The sequence below is a fragment of the Carcharodon carcharias genome, chromosome 3, assembly GCF_017639515.1.
Source record: "Carcharodon carcharias isolate sCarCar2 chromosome 3, sCarCar2.pri, whole genome shotgun sequence".
Lineage (NCBI taxonomy): Eukaryota > Metazoa > Chordata > Chondrichthyes > Lamniformes > Lamnidae > Carcharodon > Carcharodon carcharias.
Window position 1 is genome coordinate 206,876,682 of NC_054469.1, and position 25,582 is coordinate 206,902,263.

The 25,582-nt window shown below is 44.2% G+C and overlaps 2 protein-coding genes across 2 annotated transcripts in view; one reads left to right on the top strand and one right to left on the bottom strand.

Moving 5' to 3' along the window:
- trip13 (thyroid hormone receptor interactor 13) overlaps positions 1-25,582 on the bottom strand; it is a 137,371-nt gene that overhangs the window by 109,783 nt on the left and 2,006 nt on the right. Inside the window, exon 2 of the mRNA XM_041183400.1 lies at positions 13,169-13,260. The gene's annotated coding sequence lies outside the window, so the exon portion shown is untranslated. The remainder of the gene's footprint in view (positions 1-13,168; positions 13,261-25,582) is intronic.
- Positions 24,831-25,582, top strand: part of zdhhc11 (zinc finger DHHC-type containing 11) — a 142,385-nt gene continuing 141,633 nt past the window's right edge. Inside the window, exon 1 of the mRNA XM_041184017.1 lies at positions 24,831-24,954. The gene's annotated coding sequence lies outside the window, so the exon portion shown is untranslated. The remainder of the gene's footprint in view (positions 24,955-25,582) is intronic.

Sequence of the window (25,582 nt, forward strand, 5' to 3'; positions counted from 1 at the left end):
TTCCTTATCTACTCTGTTCAGACATCTTAGGACGTTGAATACCTCTATCAAATATCCTCTCAACCTTCTCTTCAAGAAAAGTAGTCCGAACTTCTCCAATCTATCTACATAACTGAAGTTCCTCATTTTTCTGCACTCTCTCTAATGCCTTCACATCGTTCCTAAAGTGTGGCAACCAGAACTGGATGCTGTACTCCTGTTGGGGCCAAACCAGTGTTCAATACAAGTTTAACATAACTCTATGTCTCTATCAATAAAGCCTAGGACACTGTATGCTTTATTAGCTGCTGTCTGAACCTGTCCTGCCACCTTAAATGATTTGTGCACATATACACCCAGGTCCCTCTGCTCCTGCACCCCCTTTAGAATTTTTAGAATCGTACCCTTTATTTTAGATTGCCTCTCCTCATTCTTCCTACTAAAATGAATCACTTCACACACCTCCATATTAAATTTCACCTGTCACTTGTCCGCCCATTCCACCAACCTATGTCCTTTTGAAGCTCTGCACTATCCTCCTCAGTTCACAATGTTTCCAAGTTTTGTATCAAATGCCCTGTACACCAAGATCTAGGTCATTAATATATATCAGGAAGAGCAAATGTCCACTACCAACCCCTGGGGAACTCCACTAAAAACCTTCCATCAATCCGAAAAACATCCATTAACCACTATTCTCCGTCACTCAGCCAATTTTGTACCCATGTTGCTACTGTCCCTTTAATTCCATGAGCTATGACTTGCTCATAAGTCTGTTGTATGGCACTTTTCAACTGCCTTCTGGAAATCCATGTATACCAGATCAACAACATTATCCTCATCGAACTTCTCTGTTACATCATCAAAAAAATGCCAGTAAGTTAGTTAAACACAATTTTCCCATAACAAATCTATGCTGGCTTTCCTTAATTAACCTGGCTTTTGTCCATGCCACACAACTGCCAGACAATGATCATCTTCAACAAGAGAGAATCTAAGTGTCATCCTTTGACATTCAATGACATTACCATCGCTGAATCCCCCACTATCAACAGCCTGGGGGTTACCATTGACCAGAAACTGAACTGGACTAGCCGTATAAATATTGTGGCTACAAGAGCAAATCAGAGGCTAGGAATCCTGCAGCAAATAACTCACCTCCTGACTCTCCAAAGCCTGTCCACCTTCTACAAGGCACAAGTCAGGAGTTTGATAGAATAGTCTCCGCTTGCCTGGATGTGTGCAGCTCCAACAACACTCAAAAAGCTCGACACCATCCAGGACAAAGGAGCTCACGTGATTGGCACCCCATCCACAAACATTCATTCCCTCCACCACTGATGCGCATTGGCAGCAGTGTGTACTATCTACAAGATGCACTGCAGGAACTCAGCAAGCCTCCTTAGAAGCACCTTTCAAACCCATGACCACTACCATCTAGAAAGACAAGCGCAGCAGACACATGGGAACACTACCACCTGGAAGTTCTCTTCCAAGCCACACACCACCCTGATTTGGAAATATATTGCTGTTCTTTCGCTGACGCTGGTCAAAACCCTAGAATTTCCTCCGTAACAGCAATGTGGGTGTACCTACACCACATGAACTGCAGTGGTTCAAGAAGGCAGCTCATCACCACCTTGTCAAGGGCAATTAGGGATGGCAATGAATGCTGGCTCAGCCAGTGATGCCCACATCCCGTGAATGATATTTTAAAAACCTGCATTTGCCCAAGTGATTATATTTGCCCCAAATTATTGTTTCTAGAAGCTTCCCCACCACTGAAGTTAAACTGACTGACCTGTAGTTGCTGGGCTTATCTATACACCCTTTTTTGAACAAGGGTGTAACATTTGCATTTGATTAATATTAACATTTGTTGCTTCACAGAAATTAGGTTGCAGAACTAGATATCTGAGAATAACATTTTTGTGTTGCATGGTTCAGAATGTACTGCTACAACTTTAAAAGACAGAGAATGTATTTTTCACATTACTCTAGCTCCAAGCTAGCGAGGCAACAAGCTTTGTGCCTTGATATTATGCTGCTGTAGAAACTGATTAAAATCAGGCAATTGTGAACAGGTTGACATGACACATGAATAGGTGAGAAAATTAACTGCAAAGATAAAAACAAAAAAACTGCGGATGCTGGAAATCCAAAACAAAAACAGAATTGTTGAACTTCTGTCGAAGGGTCAAGAGGACTCGAAACGTCAACTCTTTTCTTCTCCGCCGATGCTGCCAGACCTGCTGAGTTTTTCCAGGTAATTCTGTTTTTGTTTTGAGAAAATTAACTATCCAGGTGACATTTGCAGTAAGTTACCCAATGTCGTACTGAAGTATGTAGAGGGGAAGGGCCATTAATGTTTTTTCCAGAGTTTACAGATGGAGTTTTTTTTAATAAGATTACGTTTTCAATTTACCAAGATAAGTATTTAGTTCACCTGCTACTCATTCGCTAGTATTACCAAGCATCACCACGTTCTGACTAAGACAGAGTTTTAAAAAGCTGCTAAGAGATACTGATCTACCAACATCCACTACAAAAGTATAGTTTGAGCAAAAACATGTCAGTGTCCATGTGCAAGTAATAACACAATTTTCCTCCTTCTTCATTAATGTATGAATTTGGCAGTATGATCAGATTTTGTTTTATTCTGCACTCAGTTTTTACAAAAAAAGCCTCATTTTATATCGTGTTTGAATTTCAGAATGTAAATAAGACTGCAATTATTGATAGCTCAAGTTTAAAAACTGAGAGGACATTGGATGGCTCTCAAACTGCAAGACAGTAATTTAATTGTAGGGTTGAGAGTTTCATAAACTACAGTAAGCACAGTCATAGTATTTTATGGTTGTCATCTGGATCTTCAGATTAAATTAATCTTAAATTCATAAAACATTAACAGATATTGCTAAGCAACTGTTGAACGTTAAATTTTGTTTGAGCACTTGGGGCAATTTCTTGTTTTGAATATTGCACTATTAACATGGGACCTCATTTGATAATGTGCTACATTATGGACTTACCAGGAAAGTTGAAGCCCATGGAGTAAAAGCAGCCTGGATACGAAGCTGGCTGCGTGACAGGAAGCAAAGTAGCGGTGAACACAGAGATAAAAGCAAAGAACTGCGGATGCTGGAAATCCAAAACAAAAACAAAAACAAAAATACCTAGAAAAGCTGGCAGCATCAGTGGAGAAGAGCACAATTGACGTTTCAAGTCCTCACGACCCTTCAACAGAACTAAGTAAAAATAGGAAAGGGGTGAAATATAAGCTGGTTTAAGGGGAGGGTGCTTTGGGACAAGAAGAGCTAGGTAAAGGGCCAGTGCTAGGTGGAGATAACCAAAAGATGTCACAGATAAAAGGACAAAGAGGTGTTGAAGGTGGTGATATTATCTAAAGGAATGTGCTAATTTAGGGTAGAAAGCAGGACAAACAAGCTACAGATAGCCCTAGTGGGGGTGGGGTGGGGTGAGGGAATCCAAAAAGGCTAAAAGGTAGAGATAAACAATGGATGGAAATACATTTAAAAATAATGGAAATAGGTGGGAAAAGAAAAATCTATAAAAATTATTGGAAAAAACAAAAAGGACGGGGAAAAATCGGAAAGGGGTTGGGGATAGAGGAGAGAGCTCATGATCTAAAATCGTTGAACTCAATATTCAGTCCAGAAGGCTGTAAAGTGCCTAGTCGGAAGATGAGGTGCTGTTCTTCCAGTTTGCGTTGAGTTTCACTGGAACAATGCAGCAAGCCAAGGACGGACATGTGGGCAAGAGAGCAGGGTGGAGTGTTGAAATGGCAAGCAACAGGGAGGTCTGGGTAATGCTTGCGGACAGACCGAAGGTGTTCTGCAAAGCGGTCACCCAATCTGCATTTGGTCTCTCCAATGTAGAGGAAACCGCATTGGCAGCAACAAATGCAGTAGACTAAGTTGAGGGAAGTGCAAGTGAAATGCTGCTTCACTTGAAAAGAGTGTTTGGGCCCTTGGACGGTAAGGAGAGGGGAAGTGAAGGGGCAGGTGTTGCACCTTCTGCGGTTGTGTGGGAAGGTGCCGTGGGAGGGGGGTTGAGGAATAGGGGGTGGTGGAGGAGTGGACCAGGGTGTCACAGGGGGAACGATCCCTACGGAATGCCACTGGGGGGTTGAAGGGAAGATGTGTTTGGTGGTGACATCATGCTGGAGTTGGCGGAAATGGCGGAGGATGATCCTTTGAATGCGAAGGCTGATGGGGTGATAAGTGAGGACAAGGGGGACCCTATCATGTTTCTGGGAGGGAGGAGAAGGTGTGAGGGCGGATGCGCGGGAAATGGGCCAGACACGGTTGAGGGCCCTGTCAACCATCGTGGGTGTAAAACCTCGGTTAAGGAGGAAGAAGGACATGTCAGGGGAACTGTTTTTGAAAGTGGCATCATCAGAACAGATGCGACGGAGGCAAAGGAACTGAGAGAATGGGATAGAGTCCTTACAGGAAGCGGGATGTGAGGAGCTGTAGTCGAGGTAGCTGTGGGAGTCGATAGGCTTGTAATGGATATTGGTGGACAGTCTATGACCAGAAATTGAGACAGAGAGGTCAAGGAAGGGAAGGGAAGTGTCAGAGATGAACCATGTGAAAATGTTGGAGGGGTGGAAATTGGAAGCAAAATTAATAAATTTTTCCAGGTCCCAACGAGAGCATGAAGCAGCACTGAAGTAATCATTGATGTACCGGAGAAAGAGTTGTGGGAGGGACCGGAGTAGGACTGGAACAAGGAATGTTCCAAAAACCCCATAAAGAGACAGGCATAGCTGGGGCCCATGCGGGTACCCATAGCCACACCTTTTATTTGGAGGAAGTGAGAGGAGTTAAAGGATAGATTGTTCAGTGTGAGAACAAGTTCAGCCAGACGGAGGAGAGTAGTGGTGGGTGGGGATTGTTCGGGTCTCTGTTCAAGGAAGAAGTGGAGAGCCACCAGACCATCCCAGTGGGGGATGGAGGTGTAGAGGGATTGGACGTCCATGGTGAAGAGGAGGCGGTTGGGGCCAGGGAACTGGAAATTGTTGATGTGATGTAGGGTGTCAGAGGAATCACGGATGTAGGTGGGAAGGGACTGGACAAGGGGAGAGAGAAGGGAGTCAAGATAGCGAGAAATGAGTTCCATGGGGCAGGATCAGGTTGACACAATCGGTCTGCCGGGACAGTTCTGTTTGTGGATTTTGGGTAGGAGGTAGAAGCGGGCTGTCCGAGGTTGGGTGACTATCAGGTTGGAAACTGTGGGAGGAAGATCTCCAGAGGAGATGAGGTCAGTGACAGTCCTGGAAACAATGGCTTGATGTTCAGTGGTGGGGTCATGGTCCAGGGAGAGGTAGGAGGAAGTGTCTGTGAGTTGACGCTCAGCCTCTACAAGGTAGAGGTCAGTGCGCCAGACAACAACAGCACCACCCTTGTCAGCAAGTTTGATGACAATGTCAGGGTTGGACCTGAGAGAACAGAGTGCAGCAAGTTCAGAGAGAGACAGGTTAGAATAGGTGAGAGAAGCAGAGAAATTGGGACGACTAATGTCACGCCGACAGTTCTCAATAAAAAGATCAAGAGAAGGTAAGAATCCAGAGGGAGGGGTCCAGGTGGAGGGAGAATATTGGAGGTGGGTAAAAGATCCATTGAATGGGGAGGAGACTCCTGCCCAAAAAAGTGAGCACGGAGACGAAGGCAGCGGAAGAAGAGTTCAGCATCGTGCCGAGCCCGAAATTCACTGAGATGAGGGCGTAAAGGTATGAAACTAAGTCCTTTGCTGAGCACTGAACATTCAGCATTGGAGAGGGGAAGATCAGGGAGTATGGTGAATACACGGCCGGGGCTGGGATTGGAAGATGGGATGGGGACAGAGGGACAGGCAGGGGTGGAGAGTCCTGGATGGGTGTAGGTGTCGATGAGTTGTTGGAGCTTGCGTTCCTTAGCACTTGAGAGAAAGAGAAAAAGTTTCTTGTTGAGGCATCGGATGAGATGAAGAATAAAATGAAACTGGGGGCACGCACAGCTTTGAAAAAGGGTGCGGCGGTGCAGCTGGAGGGAGAGGTCCAGTGTGTTCATATGGCGGCGCATGGCACTGAGTGTGGATCTCAGAATGCGACGAGAACAGCAGTCCAAGGAGCGTTGTATGTCCTGGAGATACCTGTAATCCTGGGTGGGTTCGAAGCATGAGGGATGTTGAAAATCCATGTGGGGTAAGTCGGAGATGGAGACAGTCACTGAGGAAGGAAATATGGCTGTGAAAGCGGGTTTTAGTAAACACCTTGTCAAGCACCAGGAGAGAAATGGAAAGCAAGGAAGGTGAACAAGGCAAAAGAGAGATACAAAAATCCTGACAGAGAGAAGAGCAAAACTTCTTCAAGGTAGGCATTCCTTGAAGAGAAGTGGCAGTCAATTAAACACAGAGATAAAAACAAAAAACCGCGGATGCTGGAAATCCAAAACAAAAACAAAAACAAAAGTACCTGGAAAACTCAGTAGGTCTGGCAGCATCAGTGGAGAAGAGCACAGTTGACGTTTCGAGTCCTCATGACCCTTCAACAGAACTAAGTAAAAATAGGAAAGGGGTGAAATATAAGCTGGTTTAAGGGGTTTGGGACAAGAAGAGCTAGGTAAAGGGCCAGTGATAGGTGGAGATAACCAAAAGATGTCACAGACAAAAGCAAAAAGAGGTGTTGAAGGTGGTGATATTATCTAAAGGAATGTGCTAATTAAGGGTAGAAAGCAGGACAAACAAGGTACAGATAGCTCTAGTGAGGCTGGGGTGGGGTGAAGGAATCCAAAAAGGCTAAAAGGTAGTGATAAAACAATGGATGGAAATACATTTAAAAATAATGGAAGTAGGTGGGAAAAGAAAAATATATATAAATTATTGGAAAAAATGAAAAGGAGGGGGAAAAAAACGGAAAGGGGGTGGGGATGGAGGAGAGAGTTCATTATCTAAAATTGTTGAACTCAATATTCAGTCCTGAAGGCTATAAAGTGCCTAGTCGGAAGATGAGATGCTGTTCCTCCAGTTTGCATTGAGCTTCATTGGAACAATGCAGCAAGCCAAGGATGGGCGTGAGAGCAGGGTGGAGTGTTGAAATGGCAAGCGACAGGGAGGTCTGGGTAATGCTTGCGGACAGACCGAAGGTGTTCTGCAAAGCGGTCACCCAGTCTGCATTTGGTCTCTCCAATGTAGAGGAAACCGCATTGGGAGCGACAAATGCAGTAGACTAAGTTGAGGGAAGTGCAAGAGAAATGCTGCTTCACTTGAAAAGAGTGTTTGGGCCCATGGACGGTGAGGAGAGGGGAAGTGAAGGGGCAGGTGTTACATCTTCTGCGGTTGCATGGGAAGATGCCATGGGAGGGGGTTGAGGAGTAGGGGGTGATGGAGGAGTGGACCAGGGTGTCACGGAGGGAACAATCCCTATGGAATGCCGCCGGGCGGATGAAGGGAAGAACAGCAGTGAACATTTGTTTTTGGGACTGGAAGAAGGTATATACAATCGTGTTCCCCAGTGGTTGGTACCAGAACCACTGCTTTCTTGATATATATTAATTACTTTGGTGTACAGGGCTCAATTTTAAAATTTTCAGATAACACAAAATTCATAAATGTTGTGAACAGTGAGGAGCATAGTGATAACATTAAAAAGGACATAAATAGGCTGGTGGAATGGGTGGACGCACGGCAGATGAAATTTAATGCAGAGCAATGTGAAGTGATTAATTCTGGTAAGAAGAATGAGGAGAGGCCAGATAAACTAAAGGATGCAGTTCTAAATAGGGAGCAGCAACAGGGGCAATATATGCACAAAGTGCTGAAGGTGGCAAGCATGTTGAAAAAGTGAAAATGGAGAAGAATGCATATCAGATTTTGGGCTTTATAGATAGAAGCATAAAGTACAGAAGCTAGGAAGTTACAGTGAACCTTTATAAAACACTGGGTTTGGTCTCAACTGGGGTATTGTATCCATTCCTGGGCACCGTTATTTAGGAAGGGTATGAAGGCTTTGAAAGGAGTGAAGAAAAGATTTACGAGAATTGTTCCAGGGATGATTGACTTCAGTTATGTGGATAGATTGAAGAAGCTGGAGTTGTTCTCCATAGAAAAGAAAAAGTTGAGAGGAGATTTGGTAGAGGTGCTCAAATAAATAGAGAGAAACTGTTCCCATTGATGGAAGGATCGTGAACGAGAGGAGACTGATTTAAGGTGAATGACAAAAGAACCATCCTACATTCCTTTGGATATTGGGAGAGGTTTAGTAATGTACATCTTGCTAATCATAGTCTTCTGAAGCTTGTTTGATTGACTTCAGGAGTTCAGAAGGAATTTAGTTTTTCCCTAGATTTGTTTGCCTCCAGGGATTAGGGAAGGAGGTCAATGAATTTATAAAAGGAAATTACAACATGGAAATAGGCCTTAGAGTCACAGAGTCATAGAGGCGTACAGCAAAGAAAAAGGCCCTTTGGCCCATCGAGTCTGCACCGGTCAAACAAGTACCTTACTATTCTAAGATAAAAACAAAAAACTGCGGATGCTGGAAATCCAAGACAAAAACAGAATTACCTGGAAAAACTCAGCAGGTCTGGCAGCATCGGCGGAGAAGAAAAGAGTTGACGTTTCGAGTCCTCATGAAAGTTCTGTTGAAGGGTCATGAGGACTCGAAACATCAACTCTTTTCTTCTCCGTCGATGCTGCCAGACCTGCTGAGTTTTTCCAGGTAATTCTGTTTTTGTCCTAACTATTCTAATCCCATTTTCCAGCACTAGGCCCATAGACTTGTATGCCATGGCATCGCAAGTGCACATCCTAATGCTTCTTAAGAGTTATGAGGGTATCTGCCTTTATCCCCCTTTCAGGCAGTGAGTTCCAGATTCCCACCACCCTCTGGGTGAAAAAAGTCTTCCTCACATTCCCTCTAAGCCTCCTGTCCCTTACCTTAAATCTATGCCCCCTGGTTATTGATCCCTCCACCGAGGGGAAAAGTTCCTTCCTGTCTACCCTATCTATGCCCCTCATAATTTTATACACCTCAATCATGTCCCCCCTCAATCTCCTCTGCTCCAAGAAAAATAACCCCAATCTATCCAATCTCTCCTCATAACTAAAACTCTCCAGCCCAGGCAACATCCTGCTAAAGTTCCTCTGCACTCTCTCTAGTGTAATCACATCCTTCCTATAATGCAGATTCCAGAACTGCACGCAATACTCTAGCTGTGGCCTAACCAGCATTTTATACAGTTCCAGCATAACCTCCCTGCTCTTATATTCTATGCCTCGACTAATAAAGGCAAGTATCCCAAATGCCTTCTCAACCACCTTATCTACCTGTCCTGCTACTTTAAGGGACCGGTGGACATGCACACCAAGGCCCCTCTGATCCTCAGTACTTCCCAGGGTCCTACCATTCATCGTGTATTCCCGTGCCTTCTTTGTGCTGTCCCTCACCTCACACTTATCCGGATTGAATTCCATTTGCCATTGATCAGCCCATCTGACCAGCCCATCTAAACCCCCTGTAATCTAAGGCTATCCTCACTATTTACCACCCCACCAATTTTTGTGTCATCCGCAAACTTACTGATCAACTTTCCTACATTCAAGTCTAAATCGTTTATGTATACCACAAACAGGAAGGGACCCAACACTGATCCCTGTGGAACCCCACTGGACACAAGCACCCAGTCACAAAACACCCCTTGACCATCATCCTCTACTCCCTGCCATTCAGCCAATTCTGGATCCAATTTGCTAAATTGTCTTGGGTTCCATGGGTTCTTACCTTTGTTATCAGTCTCCCATGCGGGACCTTATCAAAAGCCTTGCTGAAGTCCAAGTAGACTACGTCAAATGCATTGCTCTCATCTACACATCTGGTCACTTCTTCGAAAAATTCAATCAAATTGGTCAGACATGACCTCCCCTTAACAAAACCATGCTGACTGTTCTTGATTAATCCCTACCTCTCCAAGTGTAGATTAATTCTGTCCCTCAGAATTGCTTCCAATAGTTTCCCCACCATTGAGGTTAGACTGACTGACCTATAGCTCCCTGGTTTATCCCTTCCTCCCTTCTTAATTAAAGGTACCACATTGGCTGTCCTCCAGTCTTCTGGCACCTCTCCTGTGGCCAGAGAGGTATTGAAAAGTATTGCCAGCGCCCCTGCAATCTCCTCCCTTGCCTCACTCAACAGCCTGGGATACATTTCATCCGGGCCTGGAGATTTATCTACTTTTCAGCCTGCCAGACCACTTAGAACTTCCTCCCTTTCTATGCTAATTTCTTTAATTATATCACAGTCCTTCTGCCTGATTTCCATACCCATGTTGTCTCTCTCACTTGTGAACACCGACACAAAGTATTCATTTAGAATGCTACCTACATCTTCTGGCTCCACAAATAAATTACCACTATGGTTCTTAATGGTCCCTACTCTTTCCCTAGTTATCCTCTTACTCTTAATGTACTTGTACAATAATTTTGGATTTTCACAGAATCACAGAATACAGAATCACACAGTGCAGAACAGATCCTTTGGCCCATTGAGTCTGCACCGACACGTGAGAAACACCTGACCTACCTACCTAACCCCATTTACCAGCACTTGGTCCATAACATTGAATTTTATGATGTGCCAAGTGCTCATCCAGGTACTTTTCAAAGGATGTGAGGGAACCCATCTCCACCACCCTCCCAGGCAGTGCATTCCAGATTGTCACCACGCTCTGGGTAAAAAGGTTTTTCCTCCTATCCCCCCAAACCTCCTGCTCCTCACCTTGAACTTGTGTCGCTCGTGACTGACCCTTCAACTAAGGGGAACAGATGCTCCCTATCCACCCTGTCCATGCCCCTCATAATCTTGTACACCTCGATCAGGTCGCCCCTCAGTCTTTTCTTTTACTTTACCTGCCAATGTTTTTTCATGCCCCATTTTTGCTCTCCTAATTCCCTTTTTAAGTTCCCCCCACACATTCTATAATCATCTAGGGCTTCTGCTGTTTTAAGCCCTCTGTATCTGCCATAAGCCTCCCTTTTTTTCTTTATCCAATCGTGTATATCCCTTGACATCCAGGGTTCCCTGGATTTCTTGGTCCCACCCTTTATATTACTGCAATATGTTGGCCCTGTTCTCTCCCTATTTCCTGCTTGAATGATGCAGATTTACCTAAAAGTAACTTCTCCCAGTCCACTCTGGCCAAATCATATCTGATCTTATTAAAACCGGCCTTCCCCCAATTTAAACTCTGATTTCTGGCCCATCCTTGTCCTTTTCCATAACAACCTCAAATCTAACAGAGTTATGATCACTACCTGCAAAATGCTCCCCCACTGATACCTCTACCACTTGCCCAGCTTCATTCCCTAAAATTAAGTCCGGAACCACAACCTCTCTTGTAGGATCTTCTACATACTGGCTTAAAAAGCTCTCCTGGATGCATTTTAAGAATTCTGCTCCCTCTAAACCTATCACACTATGACTAACCCAATTAATGTTGGGGAAGTTGAAATCCCCAGCTATTACTACCCTATTATTTTTACACTTCTCTGAAACACCTGCATAATACATATCTGTTCTTCTATTTCTCTCTATTTGGAGGCCTATAGTACACTCCCAGCAATGTGATTACCCCTTTTTTGCTTTTAAGTTCTACCCATATTGTTTCATTTGAGGAGCCTTCTAAGATGCCATCCCTCCTTACTGCTGTAATTGATTCCTTCATCAATATTGTGATGCCCCGTCCTCTTTTACCTCCTTCCCTGTCTCTGCTGAAGACCCTATATCCTGAAATATTGATCTGCCAATCCTGTCCCTCTCTCAACCATGTCTCTGTGACAGCAATTACATCAAACTTCCATGTGTTAATTTGTGCCCTCAACTCATCTGCCTTATTCATCAGACTCCTTGTATTAAAATAAATACCATCCAACCTTGCCAAACTCCCTTGTGCCCTAACTGGCCTATAATTTATATGCCTTCCAAACTCACATGCTCTCTCTTTTAATTTTGGTTGTGCGTCTCCCCCTGCTGAACCTCCTCTCAGGATCCCATCCCCCTGCCAAGTTAGTTTAAACCCTCCCCAACAGCATTAGCAAACCTCGCCGCAAGGATGTTGGTCCCATTCCGGTTCAGGTGCAACCCATCCGCCTTGTACAGGTCCCACTGCCCCCAGGAATGGTCCCAATGGCCCAGAAATCTAAAGCCCTCCCTCCTGCACCATCTCTCCAGCCTTGCATTCATGTAGACTAACCTCCCATTTCTATACTCACTAGCACATGGCACCCAAAGTAATCCAGAGATTACCACCTTTGAGATTCTGTTTTTTAATCTCTTTCCTAGCTCCCTAAATTCTGCTTGCAGGACCTCATCCCTCTTTCTACCTATGTCGTTGGTACCAATATATACCATGATCTCTGTCTGTTTGCCCTCCCCCTTTAGAATACCCTGCAGCAGTTCAGTGACATCCTTGACCATGGCACCAGGGAGGCAACATACCATCCTGGTATACCGTCACGTCTATGGCCGCAGAAATGCCTGTCTGCTCCCCTTACTATTGAGTCTCCTAACACTATTGCTCTTCCCCTCTTTTCCCTCCCCCGACTGTGCAGCTAAGCCACTCACAGTGCCATGAGCGTGGCTGCACTCCCCAGAGGAGCTGTCACTCTCACCGTTTTCCAACACAGAAAAACGCTTCTCGAGCGAGATGCACTGGGGATTTCCTGACTAACTGCCTGACACCTTTCTCCTGACTGATGGTCACCCATTCCCTCTCTGTCTGCACTTCCGTAAGCTGTGGGGTGACCACGTCTAAAAACGTGCTATCCACGAAACTCTCAGCCTTGCGGATGCACTTCAGTGCCTCCAGCTGCCGTTCAAGCTCTGAAACCCGGAGTTCAAGTAGCTGCAGCTGGTGGCACTTCCTGCACACGTTGTCGGTCAGAGCACAAGGAGTATCTAGGACTTCCCACATGTTGCAGGCAGTACATAACATGGGACTGAGCTGCCCTGCCATGCCTCTAGTTGAAAAAAAGCCCCTTACTTTAAGTTAAATATAGTTTAAATAAAGTTAAATTATTTATGTACTTTAATTAAAAACTAGAACCCTTGCCTTTCCTTAGCTTAATCTATTTTAAACTGGAAAAAAACTGGAGAAAAACACTTACCCGCTACTCACCAATCAGCTCTCACCTTTGTGTTGACGTCACTTTTCAAATCTTCCCCGCACTCATGCTGATTCTGATCTCTCCACCGCTCTCTCACGCTATCTTGTGATGTCCCTCCTGTATTTTTTTTGGAAAAATATACTTTATTCATAAAATATCTGAAAGAACATTACAAAACATTTTTCAACAGCCATCACTAAAGGGGCAATCATATTCAACTTCTATATATGGATCATGGGGTGCTTCACTACAATCAATGAATATTACAGACATTTCAATATGGTCATTAGAGACAGTCAGACAGTGCAATGATATTGGAGTTATCGACATGCATCATGTTGCACTCTGAGATGCTTCAGTACAATTATGGTACATTTAGTATTCAATGCATACATTCATTATGAGTCGTACAGCCCGAGGAGTCAATACAATTCCCAGCCCCTCAGTGCACCATGGCAGAAAGGTCTTAGACAGCGACCTTTCCCCATTGCGCCTTTGCGGCGGCTGCCCCAACCTTTAGTGCACCTCTCAGCACCTTGGAATGTGCCAGTCTGCAGCTCTCGTTTCACTGGAACTCATTCCACTGGAAGACCAACAAATTTCAGGCAGATCAAAGAGTGTCTTTCACCGAGTTGATGATCCTCCAGCTGCAGTTGATGTTTGTCTCGGTGTGTGTCCCTGGGAACAGCCCATAGAGCACAGAGTCCTGTGTTACAGCACTGCTCAGGATGAACATTGACAAAACCCACTGCATCTCTCTCCAGAACTTCTTTGCAAAGGCATATTCCACAAGGAGGTGAACCACGGTCCCTTCCCCACCACAGCCACCTTGAGGGCAATGTGCAGAGGGGTTGAGAATCTTGGCATGTAGGAAGGATCTGACAGGGAGGGCCTTTCTCACCACCAGCTAAGCTACATCTTGGTGCTTGTTGGAAAGTTCTGGTGATGAGGCATTCTGCTTGGGGAACCATCTGGCAGGATCCACCATCTCCTTTTCCCTCAGGGCCTCTAGGATGTTACATGTTTCTCTACATAAACATTTCCATGAGGGCCAGGTGGTTCAACTACTTGGAGAATTCCGCGGCAGTGCGGCCAGACCCACTCTTCACAATGCTGGGGACAGGTAGAACCTCAGCACATAGTGACACTTGGTGTTTGTGTACCGAAGGTCTATGCACAGCTTGATGCAGCCGCACACAAAGGTGGCCATCAGGATGGGGGCGATGTTGGGCACGTTTTTTTCCCCTCCATCTAGAGGCTTGTACATCGTGTTCCTGTGGACACGATCCATTTTCCACCTCCAGATAAAGCGAAAGATGGCTCGGGTGATCACCATCGCGCAGGAGTGAGGAATGGGCCAGATCTGCGCCACATACAGCAACACTGAGAATGCCTCACACCTGATGACCTGGTTCTTACCCACAATGGAGAAGGAGCATCGCTCCCACATATCCAGTTTTCTTCCCAACATAGGCACACGCTCCTTCCAGTTTCTAGCGCATGCCCTTGTCCCTCCGAACCATATCCGCAGCACCTTCAGGCCACCTGACTTGACGGTAAAAGGGACAAAGGATCGGTTAGCACAGCTGCCAAAGAACATGGCCTCGCTCTTCCCATGATTTACCTTGGCTCCTGAGGCCAGTTCAAACTGGTCACAGATGTTGATCAGCCTGCGCACTGACAGCGGATCAGAGCTGAAGATGGCGACATCATCTATGCACAGGGAGGCTTTGACCTGAATGCCTCCACTGCCTAGGATCATCACTCCTCTTATGCCCGGATCCTTCCTGATGGACTCAGCAAAGGGTTCTATGCAACACACAAACAGGACAGGGAAGAGAGGGCAGTCCTGCCTGACTGCAGATTTAATTGGGAAGCCTTCTGATTCCCACCCATTGATTGAAACTGTGCTACTGATGTTAGTGTAGAGCAGTTGGATCCAGTTGCCAATTCCCTCCCCAAACCCCATTTTGGAGAGCATATCCACCATGTAGGTGTGCGATATTCTGTCAAAGGCCTTCTCTGATCCAGGCCTATGAGGCAGGTGTCCACACCCCTGTCCTGTACATAGGCAATTGTATCCTTGAGAAGCACAAGGCTGTCAGAGATCTTCCTGGTGGGCACAGCGCAGGTCTGGTCAGGGTGGATCACCAATTCCAGAGCCTACTTGACCTGGTTGGCGATGACCTTGGGCAGGATCTTATAGTCCACATTCAACAGTGAAATGTGTCACCAATTTCTAATTTCCTCCCTTTCCCCCCTTCTGCTTGTAGATGAGGGTGATGATGCCTTTCCTCATGGATTCTGACATGCTGCCGACCAACAGCATACTCTCGTACACTTCTAGCAGGCCTGGGCCGATCCAGTCCCACTGAACTGAATACAACTCAGCCAGTAAGCCGTCACCTCCAGGAGTCTTACTCTTCTTGAAGGACTCAAGGGCCTTAGTCAGTTCGTCAGGAGTTACTCTTGTGATTTTCAACAAGAACTGATTGCAGGACACTCTTCCAGACTGCTTCACCGTGATGCTGACGGCAGGACACACTTCCCAGACTGCTTCACCATGATGCTGACTGCAGGACACTCTTCCCAGACTGCTTCACCGTGAGGCTGATGGCAGGACACTCTTCCCAGACTGCTTCACTGCGATGCTGACTGCAGGACACTCTTCCCAGTCTCACCAGCCTTCCCCAGCCTCATTTGGCCTCACCAACCTATTTTAATATTTACCCTCTATGCGAGTAAATAGTTTTAATCATATTTACCTACCTTGTTTCTTCATCCACCTATTCAATATAATTTTGAATATTAGACATAGCTTCTGCTCTAACCACGAGCTCTAGAAGTGAATTCCACAGCCTACCAACTCCTTATGTAAAGAAGTTTCTTCTGTTCTCTTTTTTAAATGTTTTACATTTAACCTTAATCCTATGGCCCTTTGTTGTAGACCCTAGAGACTAGGGTGATCTTTGATTTTTTTTCTTGCACACACCACCCCCTTCTCCACTTTCGCCTCCTCCCTTTCCAATAATCATATGGAATTGGGTCTCAGAGTTTGCATCTTCAATCAAAAAGAGCATCAAAAACTTATTCAGGTCTTTCATACCCAGTTCTTCTTGTTTGTCCTTCAAGGCAAAGATGACTATGTTCAACATCTAGGATGTTTGATAGTGTTCTGGTGGGCACGTAGGTGACTGCTAAGGCTAATCTGCGCCCGGAAGGTTCTGCTGCAAATAGGACAGGATACTGCAGGTGATTGAGTTTTGGATGAGCTGCTGGCTCAGGATTTCCTCTCCTTGTGTTTTCTCTCTACGATTGTTTTCAAGGGAGGCCACACGGTTTTTTTTATTTTGTTGCACAAGGTGCAGCGATCCTGGGCAAGCTTCTCCAAGGGCTGGAAGTCGACACCAAAACTCCTACATGAAGTTTTCAGAGTGTCTGTGTAGAGCTTCCCTTGACCATTTAATACTTTGATGAGACACAACTGGATGAAAGCAGGAGGCTGCCAATTAGCCTGGAGAACCAAACACCTGGCCTATACTCTACAGACTATACAGGGCTTCAGAAGCATGTTGTAAACATTAAAGTGAGACAACTTTCATCTACTATAGATGAAAGGCATCTACAGATTCTCATATTAGATCAGTAGTGAAAAACCATTTGTCCTTTCAAAAAGAATAAAGTTCAAAGGCCTATGAGTGTTTCAAACCAATTAACCTGGCTGCATTCCAAACCACAAACATAAGACCTCCTCCATGGGAATCGCTGACTGAAGTGCATTTTAGAATTTTACAACATTGGATTTGTTCTACTTTAATAAAGATCCCAAAATGTGTTCCCAACTTTCCTTACTCAGTTCCCTGGTACATAGGAAAGGAAACAAGTGGTGGGTGTGTTGCTCAGTTTCTTTCCCCCTTTGCACTGACACCTACAGTAGGTGCAGGTTAAGGATGGGTGTGCAAATTAAGTGCTATGGGGGTGTCCCTGACCCCCATTATCCCGAAGGTTCACTGGATATGTGCCCAGATGCACAGGTTCCAGAAAAAGCTTCAGCAAAGGCCTTGCCTGATCCCTATCATAACATGAGATGAAAGTGACACAAATGGGTAAGTAATCCTTAATAGGGTGCCATTAGGTAATTAGAGCTGCAGGACTTCCAGTTACTGCTGTTGGGCAGCAACCAAAAAATTCCGCGGTTGGATCCCAATCCCTGCTGCAGTTGCAGGGTTTTCCTACTGATTCTGCAGAGGTTGGGATGTGGTAGGACTGTAAATGACTTGAACCTGCCAATCTAGATGGAGTCAGGCCAGATGCAGGACATTTCGACTGACTGCCTAGCTGCTGTATGGGTGATTGGACAAGGAAGATGAATGCATGGGTATTCCTCTCAGTTTCTGATTGGCATTTTTCTAGCTGATCTCTTCACTATTAATTGGTGCATCCCTTCGCATTCGGTTCTGCTTTGCTCTTCTTTTAATTTGAGACAATAAACAACATATTATGATGAAATTGTGACTGAAGTCACCAAAAAACATGTTACATCAATTAAGTGTTGCACAAGCCTAACAAGACTTTTAGTATCTAACAGCAGGAAGTTGCTATTTAAGAGCAACTTAAAGGTACTTGATAATGAAAATAGATGGGGATACGGATGCTAAAGTTAGAATATTTTAATCTAATAGTACCCGTTTATTAGGAGATTAAGAAAGGTGATGGAGAAGGTGATTAAAAAGAAGAGTATTGAATAACTTTTTGAAGAGACGTAGGGGGGTTTAAAAATGGAGTTACAGAGAGTAAGGCCAAAGTACCTGAAAGTGCTGCCACCAATGGCAGAACAAAAGGAGAAGTTGTAAACAAAAAGGCAGATGCAGGGGATATAAGGTCAAAGGGGTATGGTGGGGTGAAGTTATGGAGAGATTTAAAGATAAGGACAAGTGGCGTGTGACGAGTGGTGTGCCATAGAGATCAGTGCTTGGGCCTCAACTCCTTACAATTGATATAAATGATTTGGATGAAGAGGCCAATGTTATGGTTGCTAAATTTGTTGATGACACAATGGTGGATAGGAAAGTAAGCTGTGAAGAGGATGTAAGGAGGACACAAAAGGATATAGATTGGTTAGGTGAGTGGACAAAGATTTGGCAAATGGAGTATAATGTAGGAAAATGTGGGGCTGTTCATTTTGGCAGGATGGATAAAAAAGATGCATATTATCTAAACGGTAAGAGGTTGCAGGGATCTGGGTGTCCTAGTGCATGAATCACAAAAGATAATGTGCTGGAGCAGCAAGTAATCAGCAAAGCTAATGGAAAGTTATTGCTTATTCTGAGAGGAATTGAATACAAGAGTAGGGAGGTTATGCTTCAGTTATACAGGGCACTGGTGAGACCACATCTAGACTGCAATGTACAGAATTGGTCTCCTTATTTAAGGAAAGATGTAAATGCATTAGAAGCAGTTCAAAGAAGGTTTACTAGATAATAGTTGGATTGGGCGGCTTTTCTTATGAGGGAAGGTTGGACAGGCTAGGCTTGTATCTGCTGGAGTTTAGAAGAGTAAGAGGCAACTTGATTGAAACTTATATGATCCTGTGGGGACTTGGCAGGGTGAATGTGGAAAAGATGTTTCCTCTTGTGGGAGAATCTAGAACTTGGGGTCATTGTTTCAAAATAAGGGGTTGCCTTAGGACAGAGATGAGGAAAATTTTTTTCTTTGAGGGTTGTGAGACTTTGGAATTCTATTTCTCAAAAAGTGGTTGAGGCAGAGTCCTTGAATATATTTAAGGCAGAGTTAGATAGATTATTGATAAGCAAATGGGTGAAAGTTTATCGGGGGTAGGCAGGAATATGAGGTTAAAATCAGATCAGCCATGATCTTATTGAATGGCGGAGCAGGCTCAAGGGCCCAAGTGGCCTACTCCTGCTCCTAATTCAGATGTAATTTTAAATTTACTGCATGGAGGAATAAGGAGCTTCAGCAGGATAACAAAGATGGGGGTTTTAGGTGAGAAGGGCATGGTATGGTGCAGGCTATATTAAAGTGACCTTTGGACCACTGGGGCTTATAGAGAGTGGAGGATGGATTGCTAACAAGAGCATTGGAATAACCACATCTCAGGGTAGAAAAACTACGGATAAGGATTTTAGAGGCAGCAGAGCATCTGAAGTAGGGAATTGGCTGGGGAGGTCAAAATAAATCATTGGTGATGAGTAGGATGTAGGGTTTAACAGGACAATGGGTTGAACAGGATGTTAAGGCCTTGCACAGCCTGGTTCCATCTGAATGTGTAGTTAAGGAGGGAGATGGAATCAGCAAGAAATGAGAGTTTGTTGTGGAGATCAAAAATGCTGGTTTCAATCTTCCTGATGTACTGTTGAAGGAAGTTATGACTCATCCAGAAAAGAACTATCATTCACATTACAAAGTGTCACTAAAGATTACCAGTGCATAATTAAGCTGCAGCATTTCCTGTCTTCTTTAGCAGCAACATCTGTGTAAAGTTGTTTGAAATGAAAGAATGACCAATTGCAAAATGTTTCCATTTTCAGGACCCAGATAAAAAGCACTTCCACCCACGCATTTTTCACTTCACAGAATCACAGAATGGTTACAGCACAGAAAGAAGCCATTCAGCCCATTCAGCTGACTCTCCAAAGGAGCAATTCACCTAGTGCCACTGCCTTGCCTTCTTCCCATAGTCCTGTACATTCTTCCTTTTCAGATAATAATCCAGTTCCCTCTTGGATGACTTGATAACATGATCTGCCTCCACTACACTCTCAGGCCGTGCATGTGCACATAGCATACATCTTTAAACAACCAAATAATTGCTGAAACGTAGGGTGGAATTTTGTGGCCTCTTCCCCTGGCGGGAGCTTCTAGCCTTGCTGAAGTCGATGGACTTTTGAATGGCTGGCCACATTTTCTGGCCCTGCTCCCCACCACATCAGGGCTGTAAAATTCCGCCCATATATCATACCTCTGATGTAAAATAGGACACATTTTATAAGTATACTGGCTCAAGCACAAATGGCACACTCCAATGTATATCCCAACTGCCTTCTATCACTGAGCATTTTGTGGAGTTAAATGTAATTGAATACAAATTTGTCCATGGCAACTGTTCATAATCTTGTGAAATATGAAACAGCGCTATGGTGCAATATGAGACATTGGATAAAAAAAGTGTAAAGTTTTTAGCCTATTTCCATTTCACAGAAAGGTGTCAGCGGATGTTAAATTGCAAATATTATGAATGGGCACTGTTCACATTAATGTTACTTTTTAAAATCTTATATCTTCTCATTTGACCAATTATATTTTCTTTTCTATCTGTTGTATGCAGATTGGCTTCGTGTTTTCCTACTTTGCAACTGACTACACTTCAAAAATACTTCATTAGGTGTAAAGACTTTTGGGACACTTGAAGTTGTGAAAAGCATACTATAAGTGCAAGTTTTTCTTTCTTTTAAGCTCCTTAATGTCAACTGTGCAGTTTAAGCCGCCTTGTTATTTCCCCCTTCCATCAAACTATGGAAAGCGACTACCTGCAGGAGAATCTGCAGGGAGGCATCGCTGAACCGTGGGGCCAACCTGTGTCTTTGCTCTGACATCTCAAATTTTATTTGTGAAGGGTTTGGACGTGATGTGTTGGGGGTGGGGGGCGCATTGGGGGCGTGATTTGACAGGACAATAGATTTATGAGGGAAGGGATGATGGGGAGGTTAAGTTTGAGAGAGGCTGAGGGTTAGGAAGGGTTGTAAAAACATATTGCCCGAACTGCAGAACGAACGGACGTGGACTTGGAGCCAGGGCCTTGATGCAGAGCTTCCCTGCTTGTCCAGGCGGCTCTTCTATAGCCCACCCAGACTTTCTGAACTGTCGCCTGATGGTGGGATCCTCCAATGGAAATCCGCCTTCATAAGATAACTGCACGTGTTCACATAGCCGCTGCCGGCCGTTTAGATTTTCATACGAATCATGTGGGAGCTGGCTCACGGCACTAATGTGAAAGTGGCTCCTACCAAAGCGAAGTACCAAGTACCTCCTCCTAAGGCGAAAGTGGTTCTGCCTCTGGGAATGGCACACCACGGATTAAATTCTGCCCAAGAAGCGTACACTCAATGGGATTGATAAAGCATTTAAAGGAGACCTAGAAGTTCAAGTGCAGGAGATTAAATCCTTAAAACAGGCCGACAGCATGTGGGGTTTTATTAAAAGGGGCACAGAGTACACCAGCAAAGGCACTGTAGTAATTGTGTACAAGGAAAAGGGCTACAATTAGACTGCTGTCCAGTTTTGGGACACCATTAGCAAAAGACATTAAAATCATTCACGTTTGCAACAAAGATTCAACAAGATGATGTCAAGAATGAGAAACCTAAAATAGAAGGACGATTTCCACTGGAGCAGAGAAGGCTAAGAGCAGACATAATAGAGACTTTTAATATTATGGAGGTTTATAAATAGTTGTTAAGGTAGTACAGAACTTAAGTATTGCTGATAAAAGAGACATGCTGTTGAAGCTTTTATTCTTGCACTCATTGGGACAGCTCACAAGATAAACCAACAGTAAAGGGAACACAGAGGATCAGAGGTATCTTGGTATGCATGTCCATAGATCCTTTAAGGCAGCTCGACAGGTAAGTAAGATGGTTAAGAAAGCATATGGGATACTTGCCTTTATTAGTCGAGGCACTGAATACAAGAGCAGAGAGGTTATGATGGAGCTTTATAAAGCTTTGGTTGGGCCATATCTGAAGTACTGTGTGCAGTTCTGGTTGCCACACAATAGGAAGGATATGATTGCACTGGAGAGGGAGCAGAGGAGATCACCAGGGTGTTGCCTGGGCTGGAAGCTATGAAGAGAGACTAGATAGGCTGGGTTCATTTTCTTTAAAGCAGAGAAGGCTGAGGGGGTACCTGATTGAGGTGTACAAAATTATGAGGGGCATAGATAGGGTAGATAGGGAAAAAACTTTTCCCCTTAGTGGCGGGGTCAATAACCATGGGGCATTGATTTAAGGTAAGGGGCAGGAGGTTTAGAGGGGAGTTGAGGAAAAACATTTTCACTCAGAAGGTGGGGCAGGGGGTGTATCTGGAACTCACTGCCTGAAAGGGTGGTAGAGGCAGGAACCATCACAACTTTTAAGAAGTATTTAGATGTACACTTGAAATGCCATAGCCTACAAGGCTACGGGCCAAGTGCTGGAAAAATAGGATTAGAGTAGATAGGGGCTTGATGACTGGCTTGGACACGATGGGCCGAAGGGCCTCTTTCCCTGCTGTCAAAGTCTATGACTGTCTGAACATTGTCTTCATCTCTGTGCTGGGATTTTGATACAGCAATCCAAAAAAAAAAACATGTTTTGGATTGGTGTAGCAAAGTCCCAGCACAGAGATGGAGACAATGTTGTTCCCTTTACTGTTGGTTTATCTTGGGAGCTGACCTGATGAGTGCAAGACGAAAAGCTTCAATAGCATGTCTCTTTTTTCAGTAATATTCAAATTATAAAGGTCTTTGATAGGGTAAATAAAGAAACCTTATTTCCTTTGTTTGAGGAGTCAGTGGTATGGAGTCATCATCTTAAAATTGCTGCCAAGAAAGTGAGAAGAGATTTTAGGAATAATGACTTTATGCAGAAAGTTATCAAATCATGGAATGCTTTGGTACAGAGCATAGTTGAGGCATGGAACCTTCCATCTTTTAATAGAAAATAGATTAACATTTGAAACAAAGGAAAGGAAATGGCTAATAAAAGCAGATAATACCAGAAATAATGGAAGGTCACAGAAATGTTAGTTCTGTTTCCCTCTCCACTGATGCTGCTAATCCTGTTGAACATTTTCTGTTTTTTCTCAGATTTCCAGCACCATCAGTATTTTACTTGTGTGAAAGAACAGGGCAATAAGGAGAAAGTGGGATAATTTCTGGATTGCTGTAATAAAGTCCCAGCGCAGAGACAGTGGACTGAATGGCCAATGACAATGGTTCATTTTAAATGCTCGAATAAATCTGCTGTGTTATAGAGACGGATAAATCATTGTCACAGAAGGACTGTCTTCCAAATCCCACATGGCAACTTGTTCAGAGACCTACTAAAGTACTGTACAATTATATATTACATGTTAGAAATTGTGTAGCTATGGGCTACTGAGTGCAGCACACACAAAGCGTAAGCAACTCAATCAAATCCTGAGCTCTACATCCGATAATAATGCCCAAGTATTAGCCCACCTTAGCAGCAAGATTAGATAATAACCCACCCAAGGAGAGATGGTAGAATAACAATTATGTCACTGGACCAGTAAGCCACACGCACAGGCCAATACTGTGAAAACATGAATTTAAATACCACTGCAGCTGGTGGGATTTTTGAAAGCTGACCATGTAACTATCATTCATTGTTGCTAAAAACTCATCTGATAATGTCCTTTACAGAAGAAAATCTGCCATTGATCCTGGTCTGGCCTATATGTGACTCTAGACCCACAGTAAAGTGATTGACTCTATTGTGGCAGTGTTGGCCACACCCCATGAAAAGAATAAAAAATATATAATCTCATCATCACTACCAGTGGTGTTCACACCTTTTGGATATCTGGAGTAGTGCAATAACATTTCATTGCTATAACATTTAGTGCTTTGGCTCAGTGATAACCCTCCCTTCTCAATCAGAAGGTCATGGGTTCAAATCCCACTCTGAGAACTTGACTACAGAAGCAGGGCTGAAACATCCAAGTGCAGAATTGAGGGAGTGTTGTACTGTTGGAGATGCTGTTTTTTGGAAATGTTAAACTGAGGCTCCATCTGTCCTCTCAAGTGGATGTGAAAGATATTTATCCCACAGCCAATATCACAAAAACAGACGATATGATCATTATCATGTTTCCGTTTATGGCAGCTTTCTGCAAGCAAATTGGCTGCTCCCTATCCAACATTAAACATTGCCTAAAAACAAAAAAACTGCGGATGCTGGAAATCCAAAAAAAAAACAGAATTAGAAGGGTCTTGAGGACTCGAAACGTCAACTCTTTTCTTCGCCGATGCTGCCAAATCTGCTGAGTTTTTCCAGGTAATTCTGTTTTTGTATTAAACATTGCCTACCCTTCAAAAGTACTTCAGTGGCGGTAAAGTGCTTTCAGAGGGCTAGCCGTCCTGAAAACTGCTATATAAATGCAAGTCTTTCGTTCGTACAATATTTATCCCTCAAACAACAATTAAATAATTGTTTCTGGGATATGCTATGCGCAAAATTGCTGCCTGGTTTCCCCACGTTACATCAGTAATAGCACTTTAAAAATCCTCCACTGGGCCGTGAATGGGCCAGGTTCTGAGGTCTTGCAAGGCGCCAGATAAATTTGCGCTGGTTGCTTTCTAACCTGTTGACTCAGAGTCACCAGATAGATGAGCACCGACGTGCAGGTGTGTGCCAGGTGAGCATTAGGACCCGGAGCTGTGTCGAACATTGTGTTGAGGAGCAACTGGCAGTTTCCATAGTGGCTGTGTCCAGTTTCAACATCTTGAGGAACGAGTCACAGTTCAGAAGCGGAGAGGGAGCGAAGGGACTGGGCTGTCTGCCCGAGCTCTGCATCTTAACCCATCCAGGGGGAGCAATGCTGCCCAGGTGGCCGAATTCGGGCAGTATTTGCCATTTCATTTTTTTTTGTGTGTACATGCGTGAGCCCTGCTTTGCTCTCCTGTTAAGTTTATGGAGACGCTGGAATCTGGTTCTATTTATTGGAAATGTGCGTAACCTAGGAAATGAATGGCAGAGTGGAGCCTGAAACACTAACATAAAGTGGATTGAGGTGAGCAGCGAACATACTGTCCGAGAATATACTTTGGATAGCCAAAGATCCGGCATATCCATTGCTGTGTTTCTAATCCGCTTCATAGCTGAATAATCAGTTATTAAGTTGAAATGCCTGGTTCTTTGTTGATGCAAACTATCTCAAATCGTTCTTGAGTTTATCGTCTCAGCGATAAATATTTGTTTTCGTTTTCATGCGCCAACTGTGTCCGTACCAGGGATTTGATAATCCAGTGTATCTTTGGAACTTCACGCACGGAATTCATCAACGAGAGCCATACTTGTGATTATTGATGTTTATATTTGGTGGGATTGTCACAGGGGATTCGTGGGGAATGCGAGGGGGAGGGAAACGGTCAGTTCGATCGGTTGAAATTTGTCCGTGACTCTCAGTAGCTCTGTAACTAGCTTCCAGAGGGAATTCTTTACAGTCCATTAATGCTCGTCAGGGTCACAGAATTGTTACAGCCCAGAAGGAGGCCTTTCGACCCGTCGTGTCCGCACCGGCTCCCCGAATGAGCATTTCGCCTAGTGTCATTCTCCTGCCTTGTAATCCCTACAGACTGTTTCTTTTCAAGATCTAATTCCCCCTTGAACGCCTCGATTGAACATGCCTCCACCACACT